This window comes from Euprymna scolopes, chromosome 19 (assembly GCF_053919585.1).
Source record: "Euprymna scolopes isolate OS-2025 chromosome 19, ASM5391958v1, whole genome shotgun sequence".
NCBI classification, from domain to species: domain Eukaryota; kingdom Metazoa; phylum Mollusca; class Cephalopoda; order Sepiida; family Sepiolidae; genus Euprymna; species Euprymna scolopes.
This window is the reverse complement of record NC_136500.1, coordinates 21,511,719-21,527,235: the sequence shown is the minus strand read 5'-3', so window position 1 is coordinate 21,527,235 and position 15,517 is coordinate 21,511,719. Positions and strand designations below refer to the sequence as shown.

At 32.4% G+C, this 15,517-nt stretch overlaps 1 protein-coding gene across 6 annotated transcripts in view; it reads right to left on the bottom strand.

The window, feature by feature from the left end:
* The window catches only part of LOC145303481 (lamin-B1-like), a 101,924-nt gene that overhangs the window by 69,844 nt on the left and 16,563 nt on the right, over positions 1 to 15,517 (bottom strand). The window lies entirely within an intron of this gene.

Below are 15,517 nucleotides of genomic sequence, written 5' to 3'. Positions count from 1 at the left end.
TCTGCATTATTCGGTATAGTTTTTTTTTTTTTTTATATCGAAAAAATGGAAACCAGGAATTAAATATAAAAATATACACTGACCAAAAAATATTGACTGGAAAATTCTAAACAAAAAATAAGCTTCCACTTAAAAAAAAAGGATTTACACTTTGGACTTTACAGGTAAATTTGCACATAACTGTTCTTTTTTTTGTTTTAAAGTTGATTTTATTTATTGATGTTTTATCTTCAATTTGTGATATATAAAACTTGTGCACAAAAATTAATTATTAAAATTCTCATAGACATTTCAAAATGGGGGGGGGGTGAATTTATAAAACAACGTTGGTCTAAAATATTATATTCAGTTTATTGGAAAGAGCATAAAATTTCACATTCACCCTGAAAAAATCGAAAATTGAACCAATAGAAAATTTTTTATAGATTTTTAAAGTTTAAAAATTGAAAAATATTCAGCTCGTAAAAATCAATTGATTTCATTATGTAAAAAAAATGACTGCCTGAACGCACGCACTTTGTAAACACTGTTTCTTAAAAAATAAAAAATAATATTTCTATTATTTTTTAAACAACTTAAATAGTTTATTTTGGAAGTATATTCTATAAAGAAAATAAATAACCCACTTTAGAAAGAGAAATTACGAGTTTTTTTATATTTTATTTGCAGTTTTCTGTTAGGGGTGTCAAAAATTCCCCCAAAATTCTGATACACCTAGCCATTATTTATATAAATATATTACTCAGAATCATTAAGTATATAAACTGTTAAAAAATCATCCAGTACTTTTTCTTCCTTTTTTGTTAGGTAATAACAAATGAATTCACATAATTTTTTATTTTAAATAAACAGTCACCAAAAATGTAATCTTCTGGAAAAAAAAAAAAAAAAATTATTTCAAAAGTTTCAATCGTTATTAAAAGAAATAGTTTCCTATTATAATTTTCCAAGAATTGAAAAAAGTCCTTGCGATATTTAGAGAAAGTAATGAAGCTGATTTTTCCAATGGTTACGCTAACAGTGTTGAGACAATTAATCCGAATCAGAAAAATCGGAACTTTTGGGGTATCAGAAAAATTAGTGCCTATTTTCACATGTTAAAAATGATTAATTTTCTTTTAAATTTGATTTTGGTTCAAGAAAAATTTTCCACTGTTGGTAGTCTATAATATAAATCACCTGTCTGTTTAAATGTATTCAGATTTGTATGTCTGCCTAAAACTTTCGACAGAGGTGACAGATTTTCACGAGATCAGTATCGTTTTGAAGCTAGACCCTTTGGATGACAAATATCGTAAAATTGACTAAAAACATTAATCCCTTCACCCTCAACTAGGCACTTTTCTACAGGAAGGATGGGCGCTTTTTTCGCTGATATTTTCGAAAGTCATTCCCTCTTTTCAATTTAAACCTATGTCACTTCCAGTTTGACGAGGGTGCTACAGCAAAGATGTCACTGTATTTTTCATTTTCTTTTCCGCCTTTGCGATACAGGTTTGAGCCTGCCTACTAACACTTTTTTTTCTTTGCTCAACACACCAAACACCCGGGAAATGCCGGACACCTAGGCTAGTAACAATATAAAATATTACTTGATTTAAGCTTCCAGTAAAACTAAAATCGATAACTGATTAAAAAGCTTGCATGTCTGAATACCCTTTATGTAAAATTTCAAATGTTTGGACCCAAAATTGGTTGAATAGTTTGCAAGAGACTAAACATCAATTTTTTTTTATTTTTTTTTTTTCCAACTTTGACCACTTGGAAGCCAAATTTTCGGCCAAAAACCAATTAAAAAGCTTGCTCTATATATGAATACACTTTATGTAAAATTTCAAATGTTTAGACGAAAAATTGGCTAAGTAATTTGGTAGAGACTGCAGAGGTAAAAGATTTTTTTAAACTTTGACCCCAATTTTGACCCCCTTAACATTTTTTTTTGGGCTCAAATCAAATTAAAACGTTTGATCATTGTCCAACTAACCTACATCTAAAATTTCAAGTGTTTAGAGTTTGGTAGAGTTTTCAGAAGGTCAAATCGTTGAACTTTGACCTTTTGACAGCCAAATTTCTGTCTGAAAACTGATTCAAAAGATTTTCCCAAATCTCAAGTCTGTAGACTGTAAATTGACAGTAGTTTGGTCGGGAAATGTAGACACACAATTTCACTTTGATAAATATATAAAATTATGCTAGCCAGAAAAAAAAAAAAAAAAAAAGCTGACAACTCAAACTCATTCTAACCAATTTTACTAGATGCCAGAATTTATGTATACAGGAAAAAAAAAAAAAAAAAAAAAAAAAATTCCAATCCGACAGTTTGGTACTATGTCATCATCAGTGAACCTGCCGTTTAACAGCGTTGGCAACCATGGTTCTCCAATGCGGGTGGCTGTCCATAACCTGAAACAGCCCGTCCAATTGATCAAGTTGTCTATCAAGTCAACCTTGCCTTTTCATTCATGGCATTCTACCAGATGTTCTATGCTTCTTTAAATGTTAAATATACCCTAAGAACATTTGTCTTTTCATAATAGTTTCCATCATTCCTTTAGTGTATCCAGACCTACTCCAGATTTCCTCATTAGAAATGTGATCTTTCAAAACGACCCCTAACAATTGTTTCACAAACCAAATTTCTATGCTATTAATGTATTTCTGGGTAGATAGTCCAGCTTTCACAACCATAACAAAACAGGGGTACTATGTAGACATTCTTAAATAACCACCATAAGAGAAAAATCACTTCATAAAATTTCCAATTGATTAATAAGATGCGTGTCCCAGGACTCACTGGATGAAAAAAAAAAAAATCAGCATCATCAGGAAACCTATAACATGGACCCCCACCTCCCCTGCAAAGTCTCATCCTTCCTTACAGCAGTAGAAGTGACAACCTGGCAGTGTCAGAACTACGCGACTGCTTTGGTGAAAATTCAGAAGTTGTCATAAGAAAGCCATCATTCCCTGCTCCTGCATGTGGCAAGCATAGACATGTCAAATGTAAAGCCACAAATCAATTAAGTAAAAACGTTGCTTTTACGACATTAGTTTGTGTTTTGAACTAAACCTTTCTTGCCTTTGCATGCAACTGTTGCGATCAACAAGGGCTTCAGGCTGAGCAGACAATCCTCGAAGATGATTTTTGTCGACTATGCAGGGGTACAATGCCATCAGTAATAGGCAATTTGCAGCTATTTCAAGTTGCTACAAAAATTAGACAAGATGTAAAAATAACAATACAGTAGAACCCCAGGATATGGTGGCCTTAGGATACGTTTCTTTTCAGGTCACGATCGGGAATATTTTTCCAGACCCTGGTTATGGTATTTGCCCCGCCTTACAGTGTTATTTATTTTATTTGATTATATACACACATGTATTATATACTGTACTGTATTTTGTTATGAATTTTTAATGGCATATCCCAGGGTCTACTGTACTGTCATATGATCTGAATATAAACATTACAAACATCAGTTGTAAATGAGGATACTGTTAAATGTTTGGGGGGGGGGGGAACACACACACACAAAGTAATTCTAGGTTTACACCATTCATATACAGTGCAGGATTTTTTGTCATTATAGCCTCATTTTGGACTGCAATAACACTGATGAAAAATGCCACTATATACACTATGGACAAGTCACAGCCCAAATAAAAAGTATAATTAAACAAAAACAACCAGTCAGAAAAGCGCAATATCTCTTACAAGAATTTCTCAAATTCATCAGACTATATACAGAATAATCTCTTTAATAAAAGAGTATAGACAATTAGTAAAGTTATACAAAGATTTGATAGCTGTCTGAAGAAAAAAATATAAGATAGCAAAACAGGAATGAAAGCTGGTAATGAGTTCATCGAAATCACAATGCATTTCACTCTTACATCTTGTAGCAATTGCAGGAGTGACCCGCTTTGTTTATATGTGCCGTATCTTGTTAGAGTTGTGGTTTTGCTCTATTCGTGCCAAGACTTATAACCGCTTAGGTTTCGAAACCAATATGTGCCAAAAACAATTGGAACCAGTTCCAGACTTGATCGCCTTGACCGTCATGGTTGCAGCACTCCCCCTGGGTCGGTTGGACCAACTCTTTCGAACCATTTCAACATGTCTTACCAGGCATGGCAATTTCAGCCTGCTCCTGTCATAAGGTCAAGCCATTTGCAGTTCCAACGATGGATCCTGTAAAAATGGGGTCCAGAATCAGTTCAGCATTTTGCTTAACTGTCCTGAGTCAGGTTTTAAGTTGACCACAGTGATGTTTCTTCCAGCCTAGTGGTAGTGCTGAATTGATTACTTCACAAATGAAGTCACCCAAGTGTCAAAGGGTGTAGCCGAACAAGCGAAGGCCTCTGGTAAGGAGAGATTTTTGGAGAAGTGGAAATTATATTGCATATCACCATGAGTGGCCTATAATGTCGGTGTCAAAAGACTTTAGCTGATGACATGGAAAATTAAAGACAGAAAAACATTTCTCAGAAACAGATGTTAAATCCCTCCATTTTCTGGGAATGGCAAATTATTTTTCTTTATAGAAAATCCATACAGCCCTAGCATCATACAAACTATGAATGTGACACTGTCTTTGATTGAAGATATTAACCCTTTATGACCTGAATTATGATGTAGATGATTAAAAAAATAGTTAATTTTAGTGGACAGTTGCCATCAGAAGGTATCTGGCATCTACCCAGATACTGAACTAATACGTACAAAGCGGGTTTCAATCAATTCCCACTTTATGCCGTTATATTCATTTATTTATGATTGAACGAATTAGTTCAACTAGGTGATGAAGGGTTAAACACAACCTAGCTGCAAAAATCATCGAAATTATGCCTAACTGTGAACAAAGTATTTGTCAAAATAAACAGAACCAAATGACACGATACCATCTAATCATGCAGATGTTTAACTATGTGATAAGCATTAAACATAGTACAGCACCAAATCAATAGCTAATCACTATCAGATTAACCATGAAAGCGAATGGGGGTGAAGGATCTTTGACAGAACTGTTGTAACATAAATCAAGCTGCAAATAGAAGGCAGAGACGTCAACTTGTTTGCAGATAACCACACTCATTGGTACTATTGTTCCGAATTTCATATTTGGATTCTTCGGACTATTGTATAACAGAGCCGCTAACTCTTTAGCAGCAGCAGGACACATGCAAATGACCAAGCTGGTGCGCAATGTGATGCTACAGCAGAGGAAAAAAAAACACTCACACAATGTGACGAGGACGAGAAAAAAGTGCATGCTGCCATGAGATGGACGTGTGGCTCTATGGTGACATGAAAAACTTAAACACATGTTGAGACAGTAGGGTTTGGTTAATTACATGAAGTAAGATTTTAAAACAATAAGCAATGCGTTGTTAGAAAGTATCAGTAATAAATGCCTTTTGTTAAAACTGAAAAAGGTAAAGTTAAATTTCTTCCTTTTGTTTATTTCCTTGAGACTGTCTCACACACGATGTGTTGGATCCGAGTGTTAAAATGTAACGACACATAGATTAACAACCACGTTACATTGTTCTAATAATACGAACTGTAATGCAAAATTGGCATAATCATGTTTGACACACCGGTTCCCGTCAGACCACCAAAGTTAAGCAACGATGAGCCTGGCCAGTAACATAGTAGCCAAATAGCCGTTTTTTTAAGTTTCGGGTAATTTTGGGCAAATTTCGGCTCATTTTGGACCTTCTTTTTATCCTAAGAACCCAAAAATGCCTCAAAAATGGCTAGAAATTATGGGGTAATGTAAGTTTTAGCCAACTAAGTTCATTCATAGTCATTTCGGACGTTTTTGGAGTAACATAGTAGCCAAATAGCTGATTTTTTAAGATTTCGGGTAATTTTGAGCAAATTTCGGCTCATTTTGACCCTTCTTTTCATCCTATAAACGCAAAAATGCCTCAAAAATGGCTAGAAATCATCAGTCTCAACTATCTATACCAATTTGTATCCATTTAGGACGTTTAGGTGTATGGAATTTTGCATAATGTAAATTTTTTGCTGCAAATGGTGTTTTTGGCCCCCCCCGGGGGGGTGCACTATTGTAAAAAAAGCCCCCCACATGCCAAAAATGACTTTTTTTCAAAAATTCTTTTTTTCTCTATCTATTATCATCCTAATGAAGAGATTAAGCTAGGTGCAAATGGTTTTTGAAGATAGACCCCTAGTACTGCCGCTCTCTATTTAAACTTTGTCAAAATTACACGGTACGATTCTTGAATTAATTTTCCTAATTAATAAGTGGGATCCAATAAATTTTCACATGAATTGTGAATCCCAAAGAAAGTGGGTTAAGAAACATCCAGTAATATTACTAGAAGCTCTCAATTGGGAAACTCTGCACTAAACAGAACAGAAGACTGCAACGCACGTCATCCAAGACACACAAAACAGAGAACTTATGCTCTTATAGAGGTGTTCATCCATGAATGTTGTTCTACCCACAAAATATACAGAAGCCAAATTTCTTCATGGGCATTTGCACTAGTTTTGCTACTTTTGAGTCGAGAAATGCATCATGGGAAATTACGTCAAAGAAAAAGTTTTCAGAAAATCCTTACAGAAACAAATAGAAAGGAGAACTTTCAAACGAAAGAAATCATTCTGGTGGCAGTTGGATTTTTTTATTTTTTTTAGTGCACGTCTCAAAAGCATATATATCAGTGAAATAAAACTAGTTTCCCTTTTTAATAACTGTTTTTAAATAACACTATTTTAATTTTTAGAATATCTTTAGTTGATCTTTGGCAAAGTATTTTCGTTTACTAACCAAATAGAAAACTTACTACTAGGTACTAGCAAAAATGACAAATAGGGGGACAGTTTTTAAAGCCGGCTTATCAGTTTTTTTTTATAGGTTTCTGAAACAACGGAGGTAAAAATTTTAAATTTGATGAGAGATAAATATTTGGATCACCTGTCATTCCAGCCATTAATAAAGGAACACATTTCCCGCAATTATGAAATCATTAATCTCAAATCTTTTCAATAATTTTCAATCTAACAGACTTATCTTGTCGGATGTTAAGTCAGGCCTACATAGCATTTAAGCTAACAAATCAAACTTTGCTTCTATCAAATTTTCATTTCTTACTGGCAATGTTTCACTACCTTATTAAAAATGAGTTTGTAAAGTTTGAAAGATTGGTAATATGAAACATTTTGGAATAATCACTGAAAACCAATGGATAACTAAAATTCGAAATTTAATTGAAATTAAACTTGTATTCTACTTTTTCTGTATACATTAAAAGAATGTGGAAAAAAAAAAAAAAAAAAAAAAAAAAAAAAAACACTGCATACCGGGCAACGTTTGATAAGTATAGCTAATACAGTATTTTATTTTATTTTTTTTTTACAAATATGTAGGGAATTAAATAGTTTCCCCACAACATATACTAAAAACTTTTCTAAACTGCAGCAAAGATGAAAGTCGAGCTTAGAGGTATTAATGTGAAAATTGAAATAAATGTTAAATACTTTTTATTCATTTATTTTTTTTCCTATTTAATGTTTCTCGAGGAATGTGATATTATCAGCACTCAACTTCTACAGGAGTGGAACAATTCAGAAAAACACAAAAACAAAATAAAAAAACGGATGTCAAGCTTTATGAATGAATCGTTTTACTCCAGCAAATTACAAACTCAGGAAAGCATTATGTCAACGTCTTCGCAGATTTGAGATTTTTCAGTCAACAAAAACTATACTCCACTTTCAAGTCTAAAAACCTGAACATCAATTAAAAAAAAAAAAAAAAAAATTGGTTAATTATTACATTCAACTATTTGATTTCCAACATCAGACCTAAATAGCATTTCAGCTAATAAATCAAATTGTTTCTGACTAGCAGATTTTCATTTGTTATTGTTGTATCATGTTATTGGCAATATAATAATGTAATTTACTACAATTTTTTTTTTCTTTTTTTTTTAAATCAATCTACCACACACCTTAAATCACTTTAAAAAAAATCAGTATATTTTAGATTGAGATAGTTGTTTACCTTATGTGTTAAATAAAATTAAAATAACTTCATTACATCCTGAGCAACTTCAGGTGGGTAAAGTTAGGAATTTAGTTACAGAACGACTGAACAGGAATTTAACATCAAAACAAAAAGGAAAACCTTGGAAGATGTAGGAACCGGACGTTTCAACCTCATTATGTGGATGAGCAATTATATGTATATACACACACACATACACACTAGCAGGCCACCCGGCATTGCCTAGTCATAAAATATGCTTAAATATATTTTGATTAAAGCAGATTTCGTATTTATTATATTGGATCCAATGTATAGTAATTATACAAAAAAAAAACCCAAAAAAAACAAAAAAAAACTCATTCACCAACACTGAAAATCAAAACCAAAACGTTTAGCTTACGATTTACTTTTTCCTTTGATGTTAAATGGCCAAGTTATGAAGATCCGTTTGCTGCAAGGCTAAGAATTAAAACACGAACGAATAGCTATTACGTTAGGCATGTCGTTGTTCGACAGTCATCTAACAAAATTCCATTTTTTTAACTTTCACACCAATTTTCCCTGGCTAAAACACAAATATAAAGTTTTGCATGGGTTCGAACACTCTATATATTAAGTTTCATGTGTAGACCAAAAACTGACAGAGTTTAGTAGGCAAAATTTTTTTTAAACAAATATATATACGCATACATAAATATATAAAGAGGTTTATGTTTACTATAACCTTTTTACGCAAATATGAATCATGTAGAATGTCTGTATGAATATAATTACACGTAATTAAAGATGATCACCCCAGAAGACCGAAAAAACTAATAGGAAATTAATTAAAATGAATGTTTAAAAGAAAATGCAAATTAGCTAGATCTTTTGCAGATGAATGCAATTCCATGACCCATATATAACAAAGTTGTATTTTCTTTTTAAATAAATAGAAAAAAAAAGGGTTTTTAATATGAATATCAATACACCCCCCCCCCCCAAAAAAAAAAAATTGTAGGAGTATAGATATACGGGATGGCTATTATGCTTTAAAGGGCACAACAGGTTCGAATCTTATGACTAGGACAACAGCATATTATTTTCATTGTTTTGATCCATTGATATTTTATATGCTTTTATAGAGATTGATGTGGTTCTCAGTTGATTAACTGTCTAACAGTGTCGGATAAATACTGGGGAGTCAAAACAATGAAAAGAATATGCTGTTGTCATAGTCCTACTTATGACCAATGCTTTTAAGAAAAAAAGTGATCTCAACAATGGCAGTAAGTGCAGGCTCTGCCTCACAGAAGTAGAGAGTGTGAGCTGTAAGGTTCTGCTGGTGGGATGGCTATTATACGACCCGACACAATGGAGATGTAAATATCCCCAGTGGGCCAGCTGTAAAAAGTTGAATATTGAATGCAGCAGCAAATCTTGCGAACATGTTTACCAGCAATAACAGTCGGAAACAAGTCATACACCATCCACTATGACTATGCAATACCTACAGCAACGCACCTAGAAAAATGGGAGCCATAAAACCCGACATTGATATGGAACAAAAAGGAGAAAGAAGCAAACTTAGAAGTTAGTGTCATCGATGATGATGCTAAGTTAAATACAGCTGAAAGGGAAAAGATAACGAAATACCAAGATCTTATGTATGACATGAAAAGAAACTGGAATCTTAAGATCTTTATCATTCCAGTTATTATAGGAGTAACTGGACTCCTATAAAATAAATTTCAAAAACTACCTGGCAAATACACCTGGTAAACCAAGTGCAAGAGATTCAAATAAATGGACGGACAGAATCTTAAGATCTCTCGGTTGGAATATCTGAGTTAGCAAGTGAATGCTTGGTATCTGGCAGGATGCTCCATCCCCAGCTTGAACAAACTGATTTTAAAAATATCAAAAAAGATCAAAGTTCGCTGCATTTATTTCAGTTTAATTTTAAAATCGCAGGAGGATGTTAAAGCAATTATTGTACAATTTCTTGCATCTTTCCCGACTGTATTTGCAATATAATTCAGCAGTTAAGCTGATAACCTTTTCTTTGTAAATCTTATATTTCTCAGATTAAGCGCTTTTTAGAAAAGGTGTCCCCTAAACAGCTGGTTTCGCAGTAACTGAATAAGCAGATAAGTCTTAACTGCACCTGGCTGCGAGAGAAACGCTCAATAAAACAAAGTAATTAAAGATTTGAAGGAGTTAAAAGTATTCAACAAATATCATGGAGTTTAAAAGCCACTGAACAAATCGCGAAGCAAAACAAACTAAATAAAACCACTAAATTGTATTATACTGAAGCAGCCCCCCCCCCCTTTATTATACTTTACTACCAAAAAAGTACATGCTAAAATGTTTTTCAGTTTTGGGATTGAGTTATATTTCAAACCAAAAATTCCATTTTCACTGTTCCAATTAGACTTACTAAGTGACCTAAGAAGCGAAGGTAATATCAAAATAGTAATACAATTTTATTTCAGATCCATAATTAAGGAACGGGGGTGGGGAAAATATAGAACAAACTGAAAGCAACTAATTTTGTATTTTTTTAAAGATTTTTTTTGGTCATCATCAAGTTCCTAGTATCTGTGTTTACTTCCGTTTTCTGCTGACCAATTCTGTTCCACGATGAATGCTCTGGAAAAATTCCTTCTGGTTTATGTTTACCAATTTTAGAATAAGCAAACTAACTTGGTTGTTTTTCCAGAATAAAAGAATATTTTTAAACAGGTTAACACTAATCAGAATTAACTTTTCCAGGACATGTATTTATTTAAATGCTGCCCACATCAGCATTATTTGGCACAAGGCCTGGAAAGTGGGACCCCGCAGGCTCCCCTAAAGGAGGGGCACTCCTGCAATTTTAAAAATTGCCTGAGTAACCCCGTCAGCATTCCCCGGTCGGGGCGCCTCAGGCAGCAAGCAATAAACTTGCCCCACCGGAAAGCCCGGTGGCAAGGCCTGGGAGGGTGGACCTCCTAGGTATTACCCAGGCGGTGTACCTCAGTCCAACAGGTGCTGGGCCGGTTCCCGGCCCCTCACCTGTTGGGCTGAGTGTCAAGTGACGAATCCTTGACGTAACACTTTTGGTACTTATGCACTTATGTTACTGTGGCAACTAATCTGTACTTTCACCTAACAATCTAAGAGTAAAAGTAGGTTAAATTTTATTATCGTAAAGTTAAAATCCATACAAATTAAACGGGAGTGTCTATGTGTAAACATTAAAATCTTAAACTACTGGTTTAATCATGATACGCCGGCTTTATGATAAGCCATCCTTTATCAGTTTTCGCTATCAATGCACGCACCTATAACTTTCGAAAATGCACATTTGTTCATGAATACAAAAATACTACAGAGGATGGATAAAGTAGCAAGTTTGAAATTAGTATTTTTGTTGTATCAAATAGACTTTATGAAAGAAAATTATGCTGATTTGAGGTTTGTTTTACAATGGACAAATTTTTTTTTTTGGGGGGGGGAGTCAAATATATAACAAATGTTACTAAAAGCAAGAGAAGTTTTCTTGCTAACTGGAAAAGTTTTTTTTTTTAAAAATGTTTATTCGGTTCAAAAAACAAGTGTCGATCGTTACACGAGAAGAAAAAAAAATGGCTTTGAAGTCTCAACAATTACTTAAAAATAAAAATCAACAAAATGGTGGTAAAAACCCACCCAACAAATTTCACGATCATATTTGTTGGTGGGTTTGTCAGTTTATTTGATATTTTTAAGTCATTGTCGAAACTGCAAAGATGTAAAAAAAAAAAAAAAAAAAAAAAAAAAAAAAAAAAAAAAAAAAAAAAAAATCGCCATTAAAAATGCGTGAGAAAAACTTGAATAATTCGACCTATCTTTCAAAGCTTATAATTACTTGAAAAAAATGTAATTCAAGCCCTAATTTTTTTTCAATTAAAGGAGCAAAGACCAAATTAAAAAAAAAAAAAATAACAGGTTTAATAACAAATTATGCAATATTTGTTTTTTTTTTATCGGTTTTCTTTAAAGAAAATCAATGAATTTTGACTTAATTCGATAATATATTCCAAAAAAATCACTTACCTATAAAAAATACTAATCAATGGGTACTTCCATTCTTCATTGTTTAGAATTTATCCATATTTATATTTTATATTCCCTGTCCTTTTTAAATAAAATACTATAAGCAAGGATTAAAACAAAAAAATGCGACATGTTTTTCACAGTTGAAATAAAAGGAGACAAATGTCTGCTTTTCTTCGAGTATAAATCTCCGTAGGCTTTAAGTGACAGAATTAATGTATCTTTCTATTGCGTGCTGTAAACAAAAGTTAGTAAAAATGGGCCACCATAGATGAAAATGATCCCATTTCACTTATCAGTTTTTGCCGTTGAAAAAAAAAAAACACACACACACACACACACACACTCTACCGATTTTTGATTTAATGTATTTTATTTCTTCTTTTTGGAGTGAATTTTTTTTTAATATATATATATATATATATAAATTAATGAAATAGGAAAAAATTTATCACAAGGTAAGGTTTCACTTAAAAAAAAAAAAAAAAAAAAAAAAAATTCAACATGGTTAAAAAAAAAAAAGGGGGTTTTAAACTTTGGACTTTACAGGTAAATTTGCAAATAACTTTTTTGTCTTAAATTAGCTATTTTATTTATTGATCTTTTATCAATTTGTGATATATAAATTTGAGGTGAGAAAATTAATTATTTTCATTTTAATAAACATTTAAAATAAGGGGAAAAAAAAAAAAAAAGGTTGTCTAGAATATTATATTCGGTTTATTGGAAAGAGCATAAAATTTCACATTGAACCTGAAAATATCTTACAAATTAAACCAATAGAAAAATTGATATATTTTTAAAGTTTACAAATTGAAAAAAAATTCAACTCATAAAATTTCAAATTGATTTCATATGTAAAAAAATGGCTGCATGAACGCGCGAATAAAATATAAAAAACTTGTAATAGAAATATTTTTTATTTATTTAAAAAGTGTTTACAAAGTAAACACTTTTTTTTTTTAAATAAAATATTTCTATTTTTTTTAAACAACTTAATTTATTTTGGAAATATATTCCATAAAGAAAATAAACAACCCACTTTAAAAAGAGAAATTACACGTTTTTTTATATTTTATTCGCAGTTTTGTGTTAGGGGTGTCAAAAATTCCAAAAAAATACTGATACACCTAGGGATACACCGCGCCAATTTTTTCTTGTTATTGTGTAACGCTCGACACTACTTGCTTTCCGAACTTGATAAAAATTTTACATCAAATAAAAACACTAAAAACTTACCCAGCTAGGCAGAAGAGTAACTTATCTTACCATTGGTAACATTTGTTAAATATTTGGTTTTTAACCATATTTTCGTACCTCTGGATTGTAAAAGAAACCCTCTCCCTCATTGTTTAATATCTAAATAGATTAAAAAAGTAAAAATGAAAATCTGAAAGCGGTCCGGTATTAGACAAAATATTTGAAAACCACCTTCAGTTTGTATGAAGGAAACTGTAGTCACGGTGATGCTTATGTAAAAATAAATAAAGAAAGAAAAATAAAATAAATGAAATTTAATAATTTGTGTAAAAGAAATTAGTTTCAAGTTTGTTCTAGTTTAGTAATCTATTGTGTGATCTTTGGTACTTGAAGATACTTTGTTTTTTGTTTTTTTTAAATAGTATTTTCAAGTTACATTCAATTTTCACAGTATCTTTTTGTTTATTAAATTGTTACTTGCAAAACATCGCTCCCCCAAATTATTTTAGCGCGATATCTACAAAATGCTTATATCTCGTACATGTCCGGACTCTGGATAATAGGAATCTTACAAGAGAAAAAGCCGGGTGGGAGGTGGGGGTGGGGATGTTATGCCAACTCAAAATCTCAATTCTGATTGGATAAAATATCCCTCCCCACATCACGGCCACCGTGCCCACATACACAAATGGAAGGAAAGTAACCAATAATTTAACGACTTTTTTAGTTTAATTTTATATTTGGTGTTTATGCACTTGCTATATTGTTTTTAAATAGTACTTCCAAGTTTTACGATATATTTTTATTATTAAATTGTTAGGTGAAAGTACAAAATTACAAATCTTAAAATTCATTATTCTTGAAACTTTTTTTTCAGAAAGATAAAAGCCTGAATTTTATCATATGAAAAAGAAAACTTTTTCTATTTTTAATATATTTTCAATTTTTTAAAACTCCCATCATTTTTTTTTGTCTCGATCGCTAAAACAATATTTTTGAACCAATTTTCTCCCCCCCCCTCCCCGTTTAGGATGATTTGCTATAAGAATATGCAAAAATATATAAGTACCCGCATTTCAAATAATTCCAACTTTCGGTATTTTTTACGACCTGCCCCAATGTAGCATAAACACCCCCAACTTCCCCATGTTAAGAACGGATTTCGGAATAAACAGCCCCAATCCGTTCTTAACATGGAGAGGTTAGGGTGTTTATTCCGAAAGCCGTTCTTAATAGGGGGTTGGGGGTGTTTATACTACGCTGGGCCAAGGTCGTAAAAAAAGGTAAATATTCAGATACGTTAAAACAGAACACCTACCACTCTAATTTGTGTTTTTTTAGGGGTAATCGAGGTCGCTGACAACCAATCTGATACTCAAACCGGGAGCAAATTTACCATTTGCATGGTATTGACCCCTGAACACACGAACTACTTTCCGCCATTTTACAGATTCCGTTTACGCTACGCGCATGCGCGGCAGCATAAACGACGGCTTGCTTCAAATCCACCTAGGAAACTGCCTTCTCACATGGCGTACCAATCTCCCGCAGAAAATTTAAAATTAGATGAAAAAGAAATAAAGCAAGAAAAGAAAAGCACACCAAGTTGGGGGGGGGTGTAATTTAATTTTAATTTATTTTTCTAGAACATAGAATTTCCTAATATTCAAAAATACATAGCACTTTTTGAGTGGAAAATTCAAAATTAGTTGAAAAAGAAATAAAACAGAAAAGGAAAGCACTCCAAGTTGGGGAGGGGGGTATAATTAATTACGGAGGCCTGGTAGCGACTAAAACTAAATTTAGCCATGTATTTTTATCGTTTGATTTGACGTTTGGCGGTGGAAGGGCGGGGCGGTAGGTGTATAAGAATTTTTGTGGAATTTGACACCCCTGTGTCAGAAATTTCGTGAAAAATAGTGAATAATTCCACCCGTCTTTCCAAGCTTACTCGAAAAATATAATTTAAGCCCTAATTTTTTTTCAATTTATTAAAGGAGAAAGGACCAAGGTTTCATAAAAAAAAAACAAAAAAAACAACGTGAGTTTTTTTTAAAAAGGTTTTAAACTTCGGACTTTACAGGTAAATTTCTAAAAAAACACTACTTTTTTTGTTTTAAATTTGAATATATTATTTATTGACCTTTTAACACTTTGGTGAGTAAATTAATTATTTACTTTTTAATAGACATTTCAAAATGGGAGGCGTGAATTATTCGACCCCCTGTCTT